General features: G+C 41.9%; 1 protein-coding gene across 2 annotated transcripts in view; it reads right to left on the bottom strand.

Annotated features, from left to right (window-relative positions):
- kcng4a (potassium voltage-gated channel, subfamily G, member 4a) overlaps positions 1 to 20,000 on the bottom strand; it is a 140,004-nt gene that overhangs the window by 108,480 nt on the left and 11,524 nt on the right. The window contains exon 1 of one of the 2 annotated variants that reach the window (XM_062035171.1): positions 7,768 to 8,004. The exons of the other annotated variant lie outside the window; for it this stretch is intronic. The gene's annotated coding sequence lies outside the window, so the exon portion shown is untranslated. Of the gene's footprint in view, positions 1 to 7,767; positions 8,005 to 20,000 lie in introns of those variants that run through there. 2 annotated transcript variants of the gene reach the window in all.

Here is a 20,000-nt window from a genome sequence, read left to right as displayed (position 1 = left end):
GGCAGCCACGGGCGGCACTTGGCGGCGTGGGGCAGCCACGGGCGGCACTTGGCGGCGTGGGGCAGCCACGGGCGGCACTTGGCGGCGTGGGGCAGCCACGGGCGGCACTTGGCGGCGTGGGGCAGCCACGGGCGGCACTTGGCGGCGTGGGGCAGCCACGGGCGGCACTTGGCGGCGTGGGGCAGCCACGGGCGGCACTTGGCGGCGTGGGGCAGCCACGGGCGGCACTTGGCGGCGTGGGGCTGCGACTGGCGGCACTTGGCGGCGTGGGGCTGCGACTGGCGGCACTTGGCGGCGTGGGGCTGCGACTGGCGGCACTTGGCGGCGTGGGGCTGCGACTGGCGGCGCTTGGCGTGGAGCAGGTACTGGTGGCGCTTGGCGTGGAGCAGGTAGATCTTGGCATGGTCGAAAAACTGGTGGTGATGGTCGTGCTGGTGGCTGTGGCTTGGCAGGTCGAAAGACAGGTGGTGGGGGTCGTGCTGGAGGCTGTGGCTTGGCGTGACGAAAGACTGGTGGTGGGGGTCGTGCTGGTGGCTGTGGCTTGGCAGGTCGAAAGACAGGTGGTGGGGGTCGTGCTGGAGGCTGTGGCTTGGCGTGACGAAAGACTGGTGGTGGGGGTCGTGCTGGTGGCTGTGGCTTGGCAGGTCGAAAGACAGGTGGTGGTGGTCGTGCTGGAGGCTGTGGCTTGGCGTGACGATGCTGACCCACCCCACCTGAACAATTCCCAGCCCTAGCCCCCCCCTCAAGGAGCGGATCCCAGACGCGCTCCCCGCGGTCTGGAACCGTCTTTTGGGGTGGGCGGAGGGGGTTCAGGAGGAGGGCAGAATCCTCCCCTCTAAATTGTCCAAAAGGTCTTTCGTTCCCCCCCACCTGGGCTTTTGTGGGTGAAAAAAAAATTTCTGACTTGGGCGTGGCATGAGTCCTGGGGGGCGGGGCATGAAAATTGGGTGACTGTGATTGACAGGATCTGATTTCTAAAAACATGTCTTGGTAATATTTAATCATGGATTTAGAGTCTTTGGTTGGATGTGGCTGACAAGAAAAAGAGTTCAGGGGAAAAAAATCCATGACGTCACCCACTGGCAGCGGCGTGACGTCGTCCTGGGGAAGCCGGGCTGGCTGCAGCTCGTTTCCGCCCGGAGGGGGAGGAGCTTGCGGGAACGATGCGTCCTTTCCAATGCTTGTGGAAGCCCTCCCTGACGTCCTTCGTTGGGAGCGGCGCTTCCGGGACTGCGGTGACGCCGCGCCATCCTCGGACCAAAGGGAGCTGATCGGCACCAGTTTGCCGGTCGGACCCCACATGAGATCCCTGCGCTCCATGGGGGAATGGCGGAGTGTCTCGGCTTCCATGGCGCGCAGGACCTCCCACGTTACCTCGTCAAAATTGTCCCATTTTTTTGCGGGAGAGCTCTCGTGCTGGCGACATCTGTCATGACTTGGTCTATGGCGTGGTTTGCTCTCCCGTGGTGCAAAAGAATTGGAACGGACGTGGCGTGCAGGTAAAGACATAGTTTAATTATTACTATAAACTCAAACAAAAGGTACAAACAAAAGGCGCTCACAGAGGAGGTAAAAAACTTGACTAGGAAAACAAAGGGCGCGCACAATGGCGGAGAACTATGAACATTAAACAAACAAAAACTTACGTGACAAGAGATGAAACAAGAACTAACGTGACAAGGAACTGTGGACATGGCATGAATGGGTGATGTCGCCAGGACGAACAACAGAAACAGAAAAGCCTATATAGTGACATGAAAAGTGAAAACAGGTGCGTGACTAACTGTGAACAGGTGCATGACATGACTGTGAAAACGTGAGACAGGTGTGTGTGAGTCCAAACGTGGAACAGGTGAAACTAATGGTTGCTATGGTGACAAACAAAACCAGGAAGTGAAACCAGGAACTAAGGAAGTGTCCAAAAAACAAAACAGCACATGGCCAAACAAAAACATGAACACAGACATGACAATCGGTATCTGTTGATATCGGTATCAGTAATTAAGAGTTGGACAATATCGGAATATCGGCAAAAAAGCCATTATCGGACATCCCTACCCAAAAGTATCAAAATAATTTTGGTACCGGTACCAAAATATTGGTATCGGGACAACACTAGTGTGCATTGGTGTTTTATTGTTGGGTCACTAAGATGAGGCGAAGGCTAATGAAAATTCCATTCCACAAACGTTGCTCTGGAGTCTCACAAATACCTGAAGGCTTTTAGCTTTGGCTTTTTTTGCAGCACCGCAGCACACGTCCCTGTCCAAGTACAATACTGTAAAAAGAAGACGGCGCTCATCCTGCTCGGTCTCTTGTTGAAATATGAATCACACAGCCAGTCATTCGTTATAAGAGTCTCTGTCCTGGCTGACTGGTATAATAAGGCTCGAGTAAATACACAATTATAACAACAACAAAAGAAGCAAGTAATGTGCACTACAAGGTCAGCTGTGTGTATACAAGGGCACCTGCATGCTTCCGCACACTCACCACATTCTTGATGTGTTGCAACTTTATCTGATTATGAAAGTGAATGTTTGCCGCGGGTACGTGGCTGCGGAGAGGGCGCTAACTTTCGGACATGCTGCAGGCAATGTATCCAACTGTCTCCCTGTATGATGCACACAACTGTTAATGTCATGTATGAGACAGCCACAACAATTATCCGGTCCAAACAACTATTTTCATTTAGTTGTATTGTAATTATGCAAAATATATAGACATGTATATGTGTTTTCACTCTTTTAAACCATTAAAAGTATGCTACTTTTTTTTCTAGAAATTGTAATTTTGAGCCATTGACACATGCCACTATACCAGTGTTTTTCAACCACTGTACAATCTGGTGTGCCATGGGAGATGATCTAATTTCACCTATTTGGGTTAAAAATATTTTTTGCACACCAGTAATTATAATCCGCAAATTATGTGTTGTTGTTGAGTGTCGGTGCTGTCTAAAGCTCGGCAGAGTAACCGTGTAATACTCTTCCATATCAGTAGGTGGCAGCCGGTAGCTAATTGCTTTGTAGATGTTGGAAACGGCGGGAGGCAGCGTGCAGGTAAAAAGGTGCCTAATGCTTAAACCAAAAATAAACAAAAGGTGAGTGCCCCTAAGAAAAGGCATCGAAGGTTAGGGAAGGCTATGCAGAACAAAACTAAAACTGAACGGGCTACAAAGTAAACAAAAACAGAATGCTGGACGACAGCAAAGACTTACTGTGGAGCAAAGATGGCGTCCACAATGTACATCCGAACATGACAATCAACAATGTCCCCACAAAGAAGGATAAAAACAACTGATATATTTTTGATTGCTAAAACAAAGTAGATGCAGGAAATTTCGCTCAAAGGAAGACATGAAAGTGCCAAAAAAAGAGAAAAAGCCACCAAAATAGGAGCGCAAGACAAGAACTAAAACACTACACAGGAAAACAGCAAAAAACTCTAAATAAGTCATGGTGTGATGTGACAGGTGGTGACAGTACACCTACTTTGAGACAAGAGCTATAGTGATGCATGCTTGGTTATGGTTTAAAGTCATATCCAACAATTGTGACGACTTTTTACTGTCAACTGAGTTCATTTTTTTAATGATTTCTGCTGGTGGTGTGCCTCCGCATTTTTTCAACGCAAAAAATGTGCCTTGGCTCAGAAAGGTTGAAAAACACTGCACTATACTATGCTTGGTGACCAAATACCAACCTGGTTTTAACACCTGAGAGGCCCCCTAGTACAATTCAAAACTAGGGAGAGACTTTAAAGGGGACCTATGATGAATTTCGTCTTTTCTGACTTATAAATGTTGCAATGTCGGATACTCGTGTTAATGCATCGAATCACATACACATGTGCCATTTCGTGAAACCACACTAAACAACAACAACAAACACATTTTGGAAGAATATTTGCACCGCCACACAACATAAACACTACAGGACAAATTCCCAGAATTCCCTGCAGCACCAACTCTTCCAGGACGCTACAATATAAACAAACGTCATTGGTGGATCTACACCTAACATCCACTGTGATGATGCCACATACAATAGCGTATCTAGTCGATACTACTATGATTACATCGATATTTTTTAACATCACAAAATCTTCTTTCGTTTTAAAAAAAAAATTATATTATGTTTATAATATATATATATATATATATATATATATATATATATATATATATATATATATATATATATATATATATATATATATATATATATATATATATATATATATATATATATATATATATATATATATATATATATATATATATTAGGAAATATGTCCCTGGACACATAAAGACTTTGAATATCACCAATGTATGATCCTGTAACTACTTGGTATCGGATTGATACCCAAATTTGTGGTATCATCCAAAACTAATGTAAAGTATCAAACAAGAGAAGAATAAGTGATTATTACATTTTAACAGAAGTGTAGATAGAACATGTTGAAACAGAAAATAACCAGATATTAACAGTTAATGAACAAGTAGATTAATAATTAATTTTCTACCACTTGTCCTTCATAATGTTGACAAAATAATAGAATGGAAAATGACAATATGTTACTGTATATGTCAGCAGACTAATTAGGAGCCTTTGTTTGTTTACTTACTACTAAAAGACAAGTTGTCTTGTATGTTCACTATTTTATCTAAGGACAAAATAGCAATAATAAACATATGTTTAATGTACCCTAAGATTTGTTGTTAAAATAAAGCCAATAGTGCAATATTTTTTGTATCGAAATAATACCAAAATATTGGTATGTTACAACACTAGTCTGGACAAACGGGTGCTGTCGTCACGGGAACACATTGTGACAGCAATAGTTAAGAAAATAATCACCTATATAAAGCGAAGAAAAATCAATTAGCCACACTGTTTTATTATCCGCAGGGTTCAAAGCGTAGGAAATAAAACAGCGGCTTATAGTCCTAAAAAATATGGTAATACGATTTTTTTTGTTAAAATAAAGCCAATGACATTTTTTGTGATCCCCTCTATTTAGAAAAGTACCAAAAAGTACCGAAAAGTACAGACATACTTTTGGTACCGGTAGCAAAATATCAGTATCGTTACAACACTAGTCTGGACAAACGGGTGCTGTAGTCACGGGGACACATTGTGACAGCAATAGTTAGGAAAATAATCACCTAGATAAAGCGAAGAAAAATCAATTAGCCGCACTATTTTATTATCCGCAGGATGCAAAGCGTAGGAAAAAAACAGCGGCTTATAGTCCAAAAAATATGGTAATACAATTTTTTGGTTGAAATAAAGCCAATAATGACATTTTTTGTGGTCCCCTCTATTTAGAAAAGTACCAAAAAGTACCGACATACTTTTGGTACCAGCACCAAAATATTGGTATCGTTACAACAATAGTCTGGACAAACGGGTGCTGTAGTCACGGGAACACATTGTGACAGCAATAGTTAGGAAAATAATCACCTAGATAAAGCGAAGAAAAATCAGTTAGCCGCGCTGTTTTATTATCCGCAGGGTGCAAAGCGTAGGAAAAAAACAGCGGCTTATAGTCCAAAAAATATGGCAATACGATTTTTTTGTTGACATAAAGCCAATAATGAAATTTATTGTTTAGAAAAGTACCAAAAAATACCGAAAAGTACCGACATACTTTTGGTACCGGCACCAAAATATTGGTATCGTTACAACACTAGTCTGGACAAACGGGTGCTGTAGTCACGGGAACACATTGTGACAGCAATAGTTAGGAAAATAATCACCTAGATAAAGCGAAGAAAAATCAATTAGCCGCACTGTTTTATTATCCGCAGTGTTCAAAGCGTAGGAAAAAAAACAGCAGCTTATAGTCCAAAAAAATATGGTAATACGATTTTTTTGTTGAAATAAAACCAATAATGACATTTTTTGTTTAGAAAAGTACCAAAAAATACCGAAAAGTACCGACATACTTTTGGTACCAGCACCAAAATATTGGTATCGTTACACTAGTCTGGACAAACGGGTGCTGTAGTCATGGGAACACATTGTGACAGCAATAGTTAGGAAAATAATCACCTAGATAAAGCGTAGAAAAATCAATTAGCCGCACTATTTTATTATCTGCAGGGTACAAAGCGTAGGAAAAAAAACAGAGGCTTATAGTCCAAAAAATATGGTAATACGATTTTTTTGTTAAAATAAAGCAAATAATGACATTTTTTGTGGTACCCTCTATTTAGAAAAATACCAAAAAGTACCGAAAAGTACCGACATACTTTTGGTACCGGCACCAAAATATTGGTATCGTTACAACACTAGTCTGGACAAACGGGTGCTGTAGTCACGGGAACACATTGTGACAGCAATAGTTAGGAAAATAATCACCTAGATAAAGCTAAGAAAAATCAATTAGCCGCACTGTTTTATTATCCGCAGGGTGCAAAGCGTAGGGAAAAAAAACAGCGGCTTATAGTCCAAAAAATATGGCAATACGATTTTTTTGTTAAAATAAAGCCAATAATTAAATTTTTTGTGGTCCCCTCTATTTAGAAAAGTACCAAAAAGCACCGAAAAGTACAGACATACTTTTGGTACCGGCACCAAAATATTGGTACCGTTACAACAGTAGTCTGGACAAACGGGTGCTGTAGTCACAGGAACACATTGTGACAGCAATAGTTAGGAAAATAATCACCTAGATAAAGCGAAGAAAAATCAATTAGCCGCACTATTTTATTATCCGCAGGGTGCAAAGCGTAGGGAAAAAAAAACAGCGGCTTATATTCCAAAAAATATGGCAATACGATTTTTTTGTTAAAATAAAGCCAATAATGACATTTTTTGTGGTCCCCTCTATTTAGAAAAGTACCAAAAAGCACCGACATACTTTTGGTACCGGCACCAAAATATTGGAACCGTTACAACAGTAGTCTGGACAAACGGGTGCTGTCGTCACAGGAACACATTGTGACAGCAATAGTTAGGAAAATAATCACCTAGATAAAGCGAAGAAAAATCAATTAGCCGCACTGTTTTATTATCCGCAGGGTGCAAAGCGTAGGAAAAAAAAAACAGCGGCTTATAGTCCAAAAAATATGGTAATACAATTTTTTTGTTGAAATAAAGCCAATAATGATATTTTTTGTTTAGAAAAGTACCAAAAAATACCGAAAAGTACCGACATACTTTTGGTACCGGCACCAAAATATTGGTATTGTTACAACACTAGTCTGGACTAACGGGTGCTGTAGTCACGAGAACACATTGTGACAGCAATAGTTAGGAAAATAATCACCTAGATAAAGCGAAGAAAAATCAATTAGCCGCACTGTTTTATTATCTGCAGGGTTCAAAGCGTAGGGGAAAAAAATGGTAATACAATGTTGTTCAAATAAAGCCAATAATGACATTTTTTGTGGTGCCCTTTATTTAGAAAAGTACCGCAAAGTACATAAATACTTTTGGTACCGGTACCAACATATACACACACCGAGCACCCACTGGCCTATGCACGTGCATGCCGTGGGTGCATTGCGCGGGACAATGTGTACCCAAGACAGGAAGTTGTACTAAGTAAATAAGACTATGTAACAAATACGACACATAGAAACCAACCTTGCATAAGTTCCATTTGTGTAATAGGTTTGAAATGATTGCACATTTATTCTAATTGCATGCATGTAAATACACATCATATGTTTGATGCAAACAAACAAAAAAAAAACATTTTGCATCGCAGGGCATGACACATTTCCACAGTGACGTCAACATCAGCACAACTTACCATCCCGGACTCCGAACTCTTCTTCACACGACCCGAGCCTCGCTCTCCGGCGCAAATCCCGCGGGTTATTTTAGCGCCAAATCAAGCGGGGGGGGAGCAGACTCGCGCGGTGGCCGCTACGCATGACGCCGTGGAGCGGATCCACTACCTGTCCCGCACGGGCACATGGCGCACTGACTTGCGTGTGCACGCCGCGGCAGGATGCGACCACAAGGCTCGGTGAGCTCCAAGTGTCCCGTTACAGCTCCGTTAGTGGTGCTGCAGGAGGAGGAGGGGGGGGGGGGGGGGGGGGGGGGGGGGGGAGTGGCTGCGCGTAACGGAGTTCGAATTTGCGTAAAATGTGGACAGAATGCACGTTTGCAATATATTGCGTATTGTTTCCCCCCCATAGAACAACAATAACACTTCTACAGTTTAATGGTTGAATATTAATACCACAAGTTAGACACTATCTTTCCATCCTGGTCCACCCTTGCGCAATAGGGGGCGTGATTCCGTCCCAAATCCTGCTGTGAAGGGCAAGATGGAGGGCATATGCGTCCCACGGTGAAATGTAATCTTTGTGCGTGGACTAGATAACCTTTATCATTTCTAATAAGTACTTTGGGAAACATATTGGTTATATATTCCGTCGCCTAAAAAAAGATAAGAGTTGGTATCAGGCCTGGCCCTAACCAATCTGGCGCCCTAGGCAAGATTTTAGGTGGCGCCCCCCCATCATAGTGTTTGTAGCCAAAGCTAATTTACAACACTTGTCCCCAACAACAACAACAACAACAACACAGATCCAACATCATTAAAATAGGAAAATAAAAAATAGAATGAGTTGATAATAATGATAATAGTAACAATACCGACAAAGTGCAAACTAGATAAAAGCCAATAATAATAATAATAACACAGACAAAGTGCAGACTAGATAAAAGCCAATAATAATAATAATAACACAGACAAAGTGCAGACTAGATAAAAACCAATTAGTAAAAATTAGTAAAAATCTAAACATGGGAACACGATTGTTGCTCAACTAGCCATAATTGTGTTTGTTTTTTGAAAGTGACAAGTGCAGGTATACTTTTCAAAGTATAGTAGTTGTGGTCCTTTTATTGAAAAGGCAGTCTGGGCAAAAGATGTTCTACGGAATGGAACACAACAGTTGCCTTTTGACACTGCTCGGGTGGTAGATCTGGTACCACTTTGCAGTCTTGTAATTGCCTTGCAGAGCAATTGGGGAGCAGAGTTATGCAAGCATTTAAAAAACAGTTTGACTGTGTGTAACAAAATAACATTGGTAAAAACTTAAAATATTGTATTTGGTTAAAATTTGGCAATGATGATATCGTATACTCTTCTTGTCTAGAACTTTCAAGGTGCGGTTATAAAGACACTCAATTTTCTTGATTGATGACTGGTGTGCCTGGGACCATGTGGTTAAGCCATAAGATATGTGTGAAAGAATCATGGCATTCATAAAAGTAAAAGCACAGCTAAGAGTTAAGCAGCGTCTTATAATCTTAAAACAGCAACATTTTCTTAATGTGACTTTTAAAATTCAGCTGATAGTCTATGATTATGCCCAAATATTTGACTTCAGGTACTTGTTCAATGAGCTCCTCATTAATTTTTAACTTAAGTGTGTCTTGATGACACTTTAGCGTTGGTGTGCATGTTCAGTGGGCTTGGGTATAGCTCTTTTTTTTTTTTTATGGCTAGCTTATTTTGACATAACACCGGTTCAAACATTTGGCAGCGAAACAAACACTCAAACAGCACAGTCGGACTGCCTCTCGGTCAGACCTGGGCAAATTAAGGCCCGGGGGCCGCATGCGGCCCGTTAAGCTTTTCAGTCTGGCCCGCCGGACATTCCCAAATAACTTTTTTTAGATATTTAAGATGGAAAGTGTAGCTGCCATTATGATGTGCAGTGATGTTTTCAAATGACTGGATGTCTTGAACTATACAAAGTATTTCAATGGTTGGAATCTGTGCTTTTGCATGATATACTAGTTACTATGGTAATCTAGTTAGTTACTATGGTAATCTAATCAGTTGCTATGGTAATCTAAGTCACAGCAGCTCAGACGAGGCACCAAGCAGTGTGGGTGGGGAGCGTTTCCACAGAGTGTTTCCAGAGCGGCCAGCCTGAAATGCGGGTGTCAGGGACAGACGCGGAAGGAGATTTTTACAACAAAGCTCTAAAGCTTAGTGATATATCACATATATCAGATAGTAGGTGGGGTTTTTTGTACCCTTCACGTTCATATTTCGCTGTGTTTGTTGCATTTTTGTTGCGTTTCGCTTGATTGTAAAATATGTCGATCGAGAGGGGGTGTGGCATTCATACGTTGTCAATATTCAGTGTTTTATTGTTCATAGTTTATATTGTAAATCCCACATTCTTTATTTTCGTGTACATTTTGGATGTCTCATTCAGTAAAATTCCATCCCATTTTTAGCATTCAATCAGACATTATTGTGAGGTTCTGTATTAGTGTTCCTAAAAATCATATAGAATCAGAATCAGAATAGTTTTATTGCCATTGTTTGAGAACGGGTTCACAAACTAGGAATTTTTCTTGGTGCAAACGTGCGACATAAAACACATATTTGGTATAAAAAGAGCTGTGACTGAGCTATCAGATAGACTTAGAAGGGATTCAAGGAATTCAAGGAGCTGCTGTTAGGAGTTATTGTTCATTTGCCTGATGGCCGAGGGGAAAAACTGTTCAGGTGGCGGGAGGTGTGGGTCTGGATGGAGCGTAGTCTCCTGCCTGAGGGGAGAGGGGAGAATAGTGTGTGTCCAGGGTGAGAAGAGTCAGCTGTGATCCAACCCACACGCCTCCTGGTCCTGGAGGAGAACAAGTCCTGGAGGGATGGGAGCTTGCAGCCAATCACCTTCTCAGCAGCACGTATGATGCGCTGCAGTCTATTCTTATCCTGGACTGTGGCGCCGGGGAACCACACTGTGATGGAGGAGGTCAGGATGGACTCTATGATGGCTGAGTAAAACTGCACCAGCATCTCGGTCGGCACCTTAAGTTTCCTCAGCTGCCGCAGGAAGTACATCCTCTGCTGGGCCTTCTTGATGAGGGAGCTGATGGTCAGCTCCCACTTGAGGTCCTGGGTGATGGTGGTGCCCAAGAAACGGAAGGAGTCCACAATGGGGACGGGGGTGGGGGAGTCAATCAGGGTGAGGGGGGATGGTGGGGCTGTGACTTTCCTGAAGTCCATGATCATCTCCACTGTTTTCTGGGCGTTCAGCTCCAGGTTGTTGAGGCTGCACCAGGACGTCAGCCGGTCCACCTCTCTCCTGTAGGCGGACTCATCGCCATTCGAGATGAGCCCGATGAGGGTGGTGCCATCCGCAAACTTGAGCAGTTTTACGGATTGGTGACTGGAGGTGCAGCAGTTTGTATACAGGGAGAAGAGCCAGGGGGAGAGTACACAGCCCTGAGGAGTACCAGTGTTTGTGGTTCGACTGTCCGAGACAATCTTCCCCAGCCTTACGTGCTGTCTTCGGTCTGTCAGGAAGTCATTAATCCAACTGCAGAGGGAGTCGGGCACGCTGAGCTGGTAGAGCTTGTCTCGTAGCAGTCCAGGGAGGATGGTGTTGAAGGCAGAGCTGAAGTCCACAAACAGGATCCTAGCGTAGGTTCTTGGGGAGTCCAGATGCTCCAGGATGAAGTGGAGGGCCAGGTTCACTGCATCATCCACAGACCTGTTGGCTCTGTAGGCGAACTGCAGTGGGTCCAGGAGGGGGGCGGTGATGTCCTTGAGGTGGGGCAGGACCAAGCGCTCAAAGGACTTCATGACCACAGACGTCAGCGTGACCGGCCTGTAGTCATTTAGTCCTGTGATCCGTGCTTTCTTGGGGACAGGGATAATGGTAGAGGTCTTAAAGCAGGACGGCACGCGGCATAGCTCCAGAGAGGTATTAAAAATGTCAGTGAAGACAGGAGCCAGCTGGTCCGCACAGTGTCTGAGAGTGGAGGGGGAGACACCATCCGGCCCGGGGGCCTTCCGCGTATTCAGCTTCAAGAACTGCCGGCGTACATCCTCTTCTTTGATGGAGAGGGTCTTTACATATATATACATACATACATCTTTATATATACCAGCCTCCGGATACATGTTTTACTCTAAATTTGCCCCCCCAAGTCAAAATACTTGTCCGGGCCTGCTCTAGGTAATGTTGCAATTGTCCATACCATCAATGCAAGAGTGTGTGATCGAAAACGCTCGAACATCCGGTAAGGCTCCATTTTTCTAAATGCGCTAGCTCACTGTTAATTTACATTGGCTTTACCATACACGTGATTTGAATTAGCATTAGCGATTTTACATGGCGATCTCAGTGTTACTACCATCAGTTTGAATATTAAATAGAAAATATTTTATTATCAAACAATTCAAATGTATTAACACACGAGCACACACAAAACTCCCGAAAATTGGTACCGTTTAAGTAAGTAAGTAAGTAAATTTTATTTATGAAGCGCTTTTCACGGATAAAATCACAAAGCGCTGTACAAAACATAGGTAAAGTAAAACAACAATTCAAATAAAACAGCAGGGGCAACATCATAAAATGGATTGGAAGTGGATTAAAAATTATAATTAAAAAGGTGCATTAACTTAAACTTTACTAAAAAGAGAAGTTTTTGATATTTCTTAAAAGTGTCAACACAGTCAAGATCACACGGAGGGACTGGTGCAAGTTGTTCCAGAGTCTGGGAGCTATAGCCTGGAATGCCAGGGGCCGTACTTATCAAGCTTCTTAGAATTACTCCTAAGAAGTCTGCTAAGAGTTGACTTAAGAGTAAATAAATTCTTCGCTGAAAGCTGCACTTAAAAGTTAGTTATCAAGCGTCTTACTCACACTTTCAGCGAAGTGTAGGACTGAATCTTAAGTGTCACACTCAGAGCTGAATTACGACATTACTATGTGCCGTAAACGGAATTTTAGGTGACGTCATTTCTGTGTCCATAGAAATGACCAATCACGGAAGGGAATCCGTTGTCTGAGAATAAAGAAATATCTTGGAAATATTTAAGTGGACAATGGGAGTGTATATTTTGACAAACTACAAAATAATACAAAACAAACTAGTCCCCGCCGGCACTCACGCTACCGCTCCCTCTCTTCTATCGCCCACACACTCACTGACGTCACTCACCTCACGGCCACACACACACGCTACTGTCATAACATTTTCTTTCCAATTCATTAATTAGGCAACTAATTTGAAACTGGTGTGGGTGGCTCTATATATACTAGCCCACTGCAGACACATGCAAAATCAACAAAGAATCGAAAAGTATTAAATCTGTGACAAAAATAATATCCGCTCTGTCTAAACAATACCGTTTGATCAGCTGCTCGTCATCAAAAAAACAACAACATTGTTCCGTTCCCTGAACGTTCGCGCACGTCTCTCTCGCCTCAGTGCCATCCGCTGCTGGCAACTCCTAACCACTTAAGACACCTCTGAAGGTCTCTTAAATATCGTGGAGAGTAGGAGTGATTCTTAGACTCAAGAACGTTGATAAAAAGCTTTTATTCTTAAGTTTGAGAGTAGGACTAAATTTCACAAATTCTCAGGACTTAAGTGTAAAATGGCACTCTAAGAAGCTTGATAAGTACGGCCCCAGGTCTCCACGAGTTTTAAAATGAGTTTTTGGGATCTTTAGAAGACCCTGGCCTGAAGAACGAAGGCTGCGCCCTGAAGAGTAGGGACATAAGTCAGTGATGTACTGAGGGGCCCCACCATGCAACGCACGGAAAGTCAGGACTAAAATCTTAGTTTGGTACCATTAATGATTCCCAGGTACTACAAATTGGTACCGCATCCAAACTTCCATTCCAACACTGGACAATGAGTTGGGGTGTAACTCCCTCTCACCCTAAATCAGCTGACATTATTAAAGTGATGTTACTACTTATCTGGGAATGTCAGGCGGGTTTGATGACTGTTGCTATGGAAACAGAACAAACCCTTACTAATGGATAATTGAATGGCTGTTGGACGTTCCAATTATAGACTCGGAAAATATCAACCAGAAAATGTGCTTATCGGCAAAGTTTTAAAATATATTCTATGCTGGGAGTCAATATTGGAAACTGAGTACAATCATACGTGGATAAATATCACTGAATAAGCGTCGTTGGTAACATTATGGGAACTGCAACAGAAAAAGAAGCAGGCAGGGTATGGCAGGCGGGATGGCATGGACAATTATTGGGGAACAGTTGACTGGGGTAGAGCAGCGAGAGTCACATATATTTGGCAGCAGCAGGCTGGGGCTTTCGTCCAGCAGTGGACCAATAACGGCTGATTATGATGTCGGGAATTAACGGGACATTCTTCTCTGTTTATTCTCCTGCCAATTTGACTGCATAGTGATGGCTCAGCATGTTTTTAAAAGTTGACAACGCGTTAAATTCCTCTTTTGTTTTGTGAGGTAATATTGATCCCCCGTTTATTATTTTTAACATGTCCTGTCCAGCCACTCAGGGAAATCATATAGTTGATGTGGATGCTGTATGCTTTACAAAAGAGACGTGTGGAATACACACAACAAACAAAACACAACAAACAAAACAGCAAATACGTTGTGAACAAATATGATACAAAAACTATAGCAAAGAAACCAGTTACTGAAGTAGCTAGTAATAACACAAAAATGACAATGAAGATTATTGCACTAAAAATGGAACAATAAATATACCAATAGAAATACCACTATTGATAATGAATATAAATCATAATTATTTATATTATCAAGATTTCAGTTGCTTCAAATGCAATAATACATATATGTAATGAATACTTGAAATAACAGATAAAGGGGGGAAGAAAGAGGAGCGGACAATATTAACCTTATAGATTGTTATGGGAAAAATAGGTTAAGCTTTAGCAGTGTGCCATGTGTCTACCCACATGGGGACGGTGTGGCGCATTTGGGAGAGTGGCCGTGCCAGCAACCTGAGGGTTCCTGGTTCAATCCCCACCTTCTACCAACCTCGTCACGTCCGTTGTGTCCTTGAGCAAGACACTGCACCCTTGCTCCTGATGGGTCGTGGCTAGGGCCTTGCATGGCACCTCCCGCCATCAGTGTGTGAATGTGTGTGTGAATGGGTGAATGTGGAAATAGTGTCAAAGCGCTTTGAGTACCTTGAAGGTAGAAAAGCGCTATACAAGTATAACCCATTTACCATTTACCAGGTTCGCCCGGGGGAGACAACATTAATATATATTTGATGAAATGTGAAAATATGCATGTGTATGTACAGTATGTGTTTATGTTTGTTTGTACAGTGAATGTGTGTGTGGATGTATGTACCGTGTGTGTATATGTACAGTATGTATTTGTGTATGAATGTGCGTGCGTATATGTACCTATGTATGCGCATATGTACCTATGTATGTCCATCCATCCATGTATGTACACTACCATTCAAAAGTTTGGGGTCACATTGAAATGTCCTTATTTTTGAAGGAAAAGCACTGTACTTTTCAATGAAGATAACTTTAAACTAGTCTTAACTTTAAAGAAATACACTCTATACATTGCTAATGTGGTAAATGACTATTCTAGCTGCAAATGTCTGGTTTTTGGTGCAATATCTACATAGGTGTATAGAGGCCCATTTCCAGCAACTATCACTCCAGTGTTCTAATGGTACAATGTGTTTGCTCATTGGCTCAGAAGGCTAATTGATGATTAGAAAACCCTTGTGCAATCATGTTCACACATCTGGAAACAGTTTAGCTCGTTACAGAAGCTACAAAACTGACCTTCCTTTGAGCAGATTGAGTTTCTGGAGCATCACATTTGTGGGGTCAATTAAACGCTCAAAATGTCCAGAAAAAGAGAACTTTCATCTGAAACTAGACAGTCTATTCTTGTTCTTAGAAATGAAGGCTATTCCACAAAATTGTTTGGGTGACCCCAAACTTTTGAACGGTAGTGTATGTATGTATGAATAAATGCGTGTATGTATGTATGTATGTATGTATGTATGCTCAATATATTTGTCCCCCAGTATGTGTATTAAAGTGTTTGGATGTAACCATTCAATCAATGTATTCTTGGTTGCCAAAAAGTGATGCAAAGTAACATTTTGATATTGACACTTCTCATCTGCGCGTGAATTACTGGAATACCCTCTGGAGATGCACAGATGACATGTGTCAATATCAAAAATATCACTTTGAATCACTGAGATGTCGTTTGGGGATGGTTTCTGCTTTTTAAAGGCTACTTCAACACGTAAACAATACAAAACAAAGCAATGTGCTTCATTATCATACATGTAACTCTCTTGAATGAATACATCCAAACACTTCATTAATAGTTATCATGTGCATGAACAAGGATCAGTTAATATTGCATAGCTAAACAAGAAAGAGTTTTTAGCACGTTCACATCGGATCAATAACAGTCCTTTACAATCTCAATGTTACTATAGAAATGGCCAACTCTCATTTTTGGGACACGATAAAGGTTTAATAATTTCAAACACGTATCGTTACGATAACCACAACCATAAGTGTTTGTCCTACAATGTAGTCAGTAGGGTTATATGGTAGTAATTAAGTACTAATGAATCATAAACGGTATTATATTGCCTCTAAAAAATACCTCTTCCCTTTTCTTTAAAATGGGCATGAAGGCGCTCCGTCGTCACACTGTGACATTGCTGGTGTCACGAGCAGAGGAGCATGTTCGGCAACGCACACGCACTGAGTACTTACAAGCATACACAGACGCATAGACAGAAGAGGGAGAATGGACTCATTAAAAAGTAACGATAAAAGGTGAAGCTATAACACTGAAACGTCGCTGAGCAAGAAGTACTTTAAAACATGGCTAGCTAGCTACGGCTAACGTCCACCCGCAGTACCACCACCATGCTTGACGGTAGGAATGGTGTTCCTGGGATTAAAGGCCTCACCTTTTCTCCTACATACATATTGCTGGGTATTGTGGCCAAAAAGCAAAATTTGTGTTTCCACAGAACTTTCCTCCAGAAGGTCTTATCTTAGTCCATGTGATGTCAGATATAACACAAATTGAGCTGTGAGGAAGGACCGGGGATCACGCTGCACGCCGAGGGAGAGAATATTCCGTCTGTTTGCATGTCATCATATATGGAATGACAGAAAAAAATATTATCATAAGAGAGACATATCTATTTAGCAGTATCATTTTATAGCTGCTGGATGACATAAGGGGCTGATTGAAACAAATACAATTAATTTGTTAGGGTGTCTGCATTTTGTTTTAAATGGTGTTTGTTTTATATTATAAATATACTATTATGTCTCCTATATATATAAAAAAAAAAAAATTCTTGCAATATGCATTTTCTTGCCCCCGGATCATTCAAAAAACACCATTACAACACTGCATTACCTCCCAGAACGATCTTTCCGCGTGCTAAAAATAAATTGTGTTGTCTACATTGTGCTATTGTCAGGAACTGCTGGTGACGAACCCCAGGATGCAGAGATGGCAGGCGTAGCGCAGGAAAACATGACTTTAATGTCAAAATGCAGGGAAAACAGAAACTAGGAACCAGGAACCAGGACACAGGCAACAGCATACAGGATACAATCATCAAGCACTGACTGGAGGGCGAGGCAGGCATAAATAGTAGCCTGATTGGCAATTGAAACCAGGTGTGCCAGGCTGCCAATCAGGTGACAGGTGAGGGAAACGAGCGCTCAGGGAGACATGCAGGAAATAAACACAAACACAGAGGAAAACCCAAAAATAACCAAACTGTCAGTGACAAGGTTGACAGCTTTAAAATAGCCCATAAAAAGTGGTACATATTATATTTGTGTGCTGCACGTCCACAACATTAAGAAACGCTGCAGGTTGGAGCATATGATGCCACAAAGGTAGAGGGAAATGAGTCTCTCCATGGTGACAGCCTGCGTACATGCAACCATCTTCATTTAAATAAGGCAGTCTGCACCATTTTTGCATTTGCTCTCAGTTGTACACATAGTCTTGGTAGATCACCCGCAACACGCCGCCCAATAATAGTGCAATTTTGCACACACTATTTAGCATGTGATATTTGGATCTTCTTAGAGCAGGCCTTTAGAGCTGTGCTGGACAATTAGCAGACAGCCTGTGGCTTTTAGCTCTTTGGCGAGCACTGTTCGCATTACTTTCAAATCACCGCGGGTATGTGGACGTTGGTTTGAGCCCAGCACTGTGCAGGAAGACCGTTGTTAGGCGGACACTTCAACAATAGAGTACGACCAAACCACACACCGAGCAGAAAGTTGACAGGTGAGAGAAACTAACGTCGTTATGTACGCTCCGCACATTGGACCCGGCACACCCACTTTGTCCTTGAGAGCATGCTCATTAGGTCACTTGTGCCTGAGGGAACAACTCAAACAGGCAAATGTATTTGTCCGTCCACGTATGGACGCTAATGGAGCGGACCACACATTAGGGGTGGAAGTGGAAACAGTGTGTGTGTGTGTGTGACAGAGTGAGAGAGAACAGAAATGCTCAGTTTATTGAATCCCTCAATCACTATTCATTAACCCAGTGTTTTTCAAGCACTGTGCCGCGACACCGTGAGATACAGTCTGGTGTGCCGTGGGAGATTATCTAATTTCACCTATTTGGGTTAAAAATATTTTTTGCAAACCAGTAATTATAGTCTGCAAATTATGTGTTGTTGTTGAGTGACGGTGCTGTCTAGAGCTCGGCAGAGTAACCGTGTAATACTCTTCCATATCAGTAGGTGGCAGCCGGTAGCTAATTGCTTTGTAGATGTCGGAAAAGGTCAAAAAGGTATCTAATGCTTAAACCAAAAATAAACAAAAGGTGAGTGCCCCTAAGAAAAGGCATTGAAGCTCAGGGAATGAAACTAAAACTGAACTGGCTACAAAGTAAACAAAAGCAGAATGCTGGACGACAGCAAAGACTTACTGTGGAGCAAAGACGGCGTCTACAATGTACATCCGAACATGACATGACAATCAACATTGGGCCCCATTCAGCAATAAGTTCCTAACTGTTCCTCTTATCTTTCTTCCTAAGTGATTTCCTAAGAGGAGTCCATTCAAATTCATGACGTGTTCTTAAAAGGCCAAATTATTCCCACCTGCTGTTCGTAAATTGCTAAATGCCAAATGGTTAGTTTGTGCATGTTATCATAATTTGCATATAAACACGCCCTTATTTCCCCAATATGCATATGTATACACCCTTAATTTCGGAATTCGCATAGGTAAGCGCCCTGAATTACCCATTCAATTCTGGCGGAAAAGCCGAACATCAGACACACACACACACATACATACATACACAACACACATATATACACACACACACACACCCCCACACACATACACACACACACACACACACATATATACATATATACACACACACATACATACATACATACATACATACATACACACATACATACATACATACATACATACATATATACACACACACATACATACATACATACATACACATACATACATATATATACATATATATACACATACATACATACATACATACATACACATACATATATATATACATACACACACATACATACATATATATACACATACATACATACACATACATACATACATACATACATACATACATACATATATATATATATATGATATCAATTTAACATTATACAATAGAAGTAAGGGAACTTGTCACACTTCAGAACAAATAGGCCACCCTAAGAGTGCTCTGGAGCACTCGTAGATTTTGTTCTTACCTACGAACAATTCCCAGCTAAGAAAACATTGGTGAATACAAAAATGTCCTTAAAAACTTCGTAAGTGAGCCTAAGAACAACATTTGTTCTTAAGAACGGTTGCTGAATGGGGGCCCAATGTCCCCACAAAGAAGGATACAAACAACTGAAATAGTTTTGATTGCTGAAACAAAGTAGATGCGGGAAATATCGCTCAAAGGAAGACATGAAACTGCTACAGGAAAACACCAAAAAAAGAGAAAAAGCCACCAAAATAGGAGCGCAAGACAAGAACTAAAACACTACACACAGGAAAAACAGCAAAAAACTCAAAATAAGTCACGTCGTGATGTGACAGGTCGTGACAGTACACCTACTTTGAGACAAGAGCTACAGTATAGTGATGCATGGTTGGTTATGGTTTAAAGCAGGGGTGTCCAAAGTGCGGCCCGGGAAGCCA

This window comes from Entelurus aequoreus, linkage group LG24, assembly GCF_033978785.1.
Source record: "Entelurus aequoreus isolate RoL-2023_Sb linkage group LG24, RoL_Eaeq_v1.1, whole genome shotgun sequence".
Classification (NCBI taxonomy): Eukaryota; Metazoa; Chordata; class Actinopteri; order Syngnathiformes; family Syngnathidae; genus Entelurus; species Entelurus aequoreus.
This window is presented reverse-complemented; position numbering and strand designations above follow the sequence as displayed.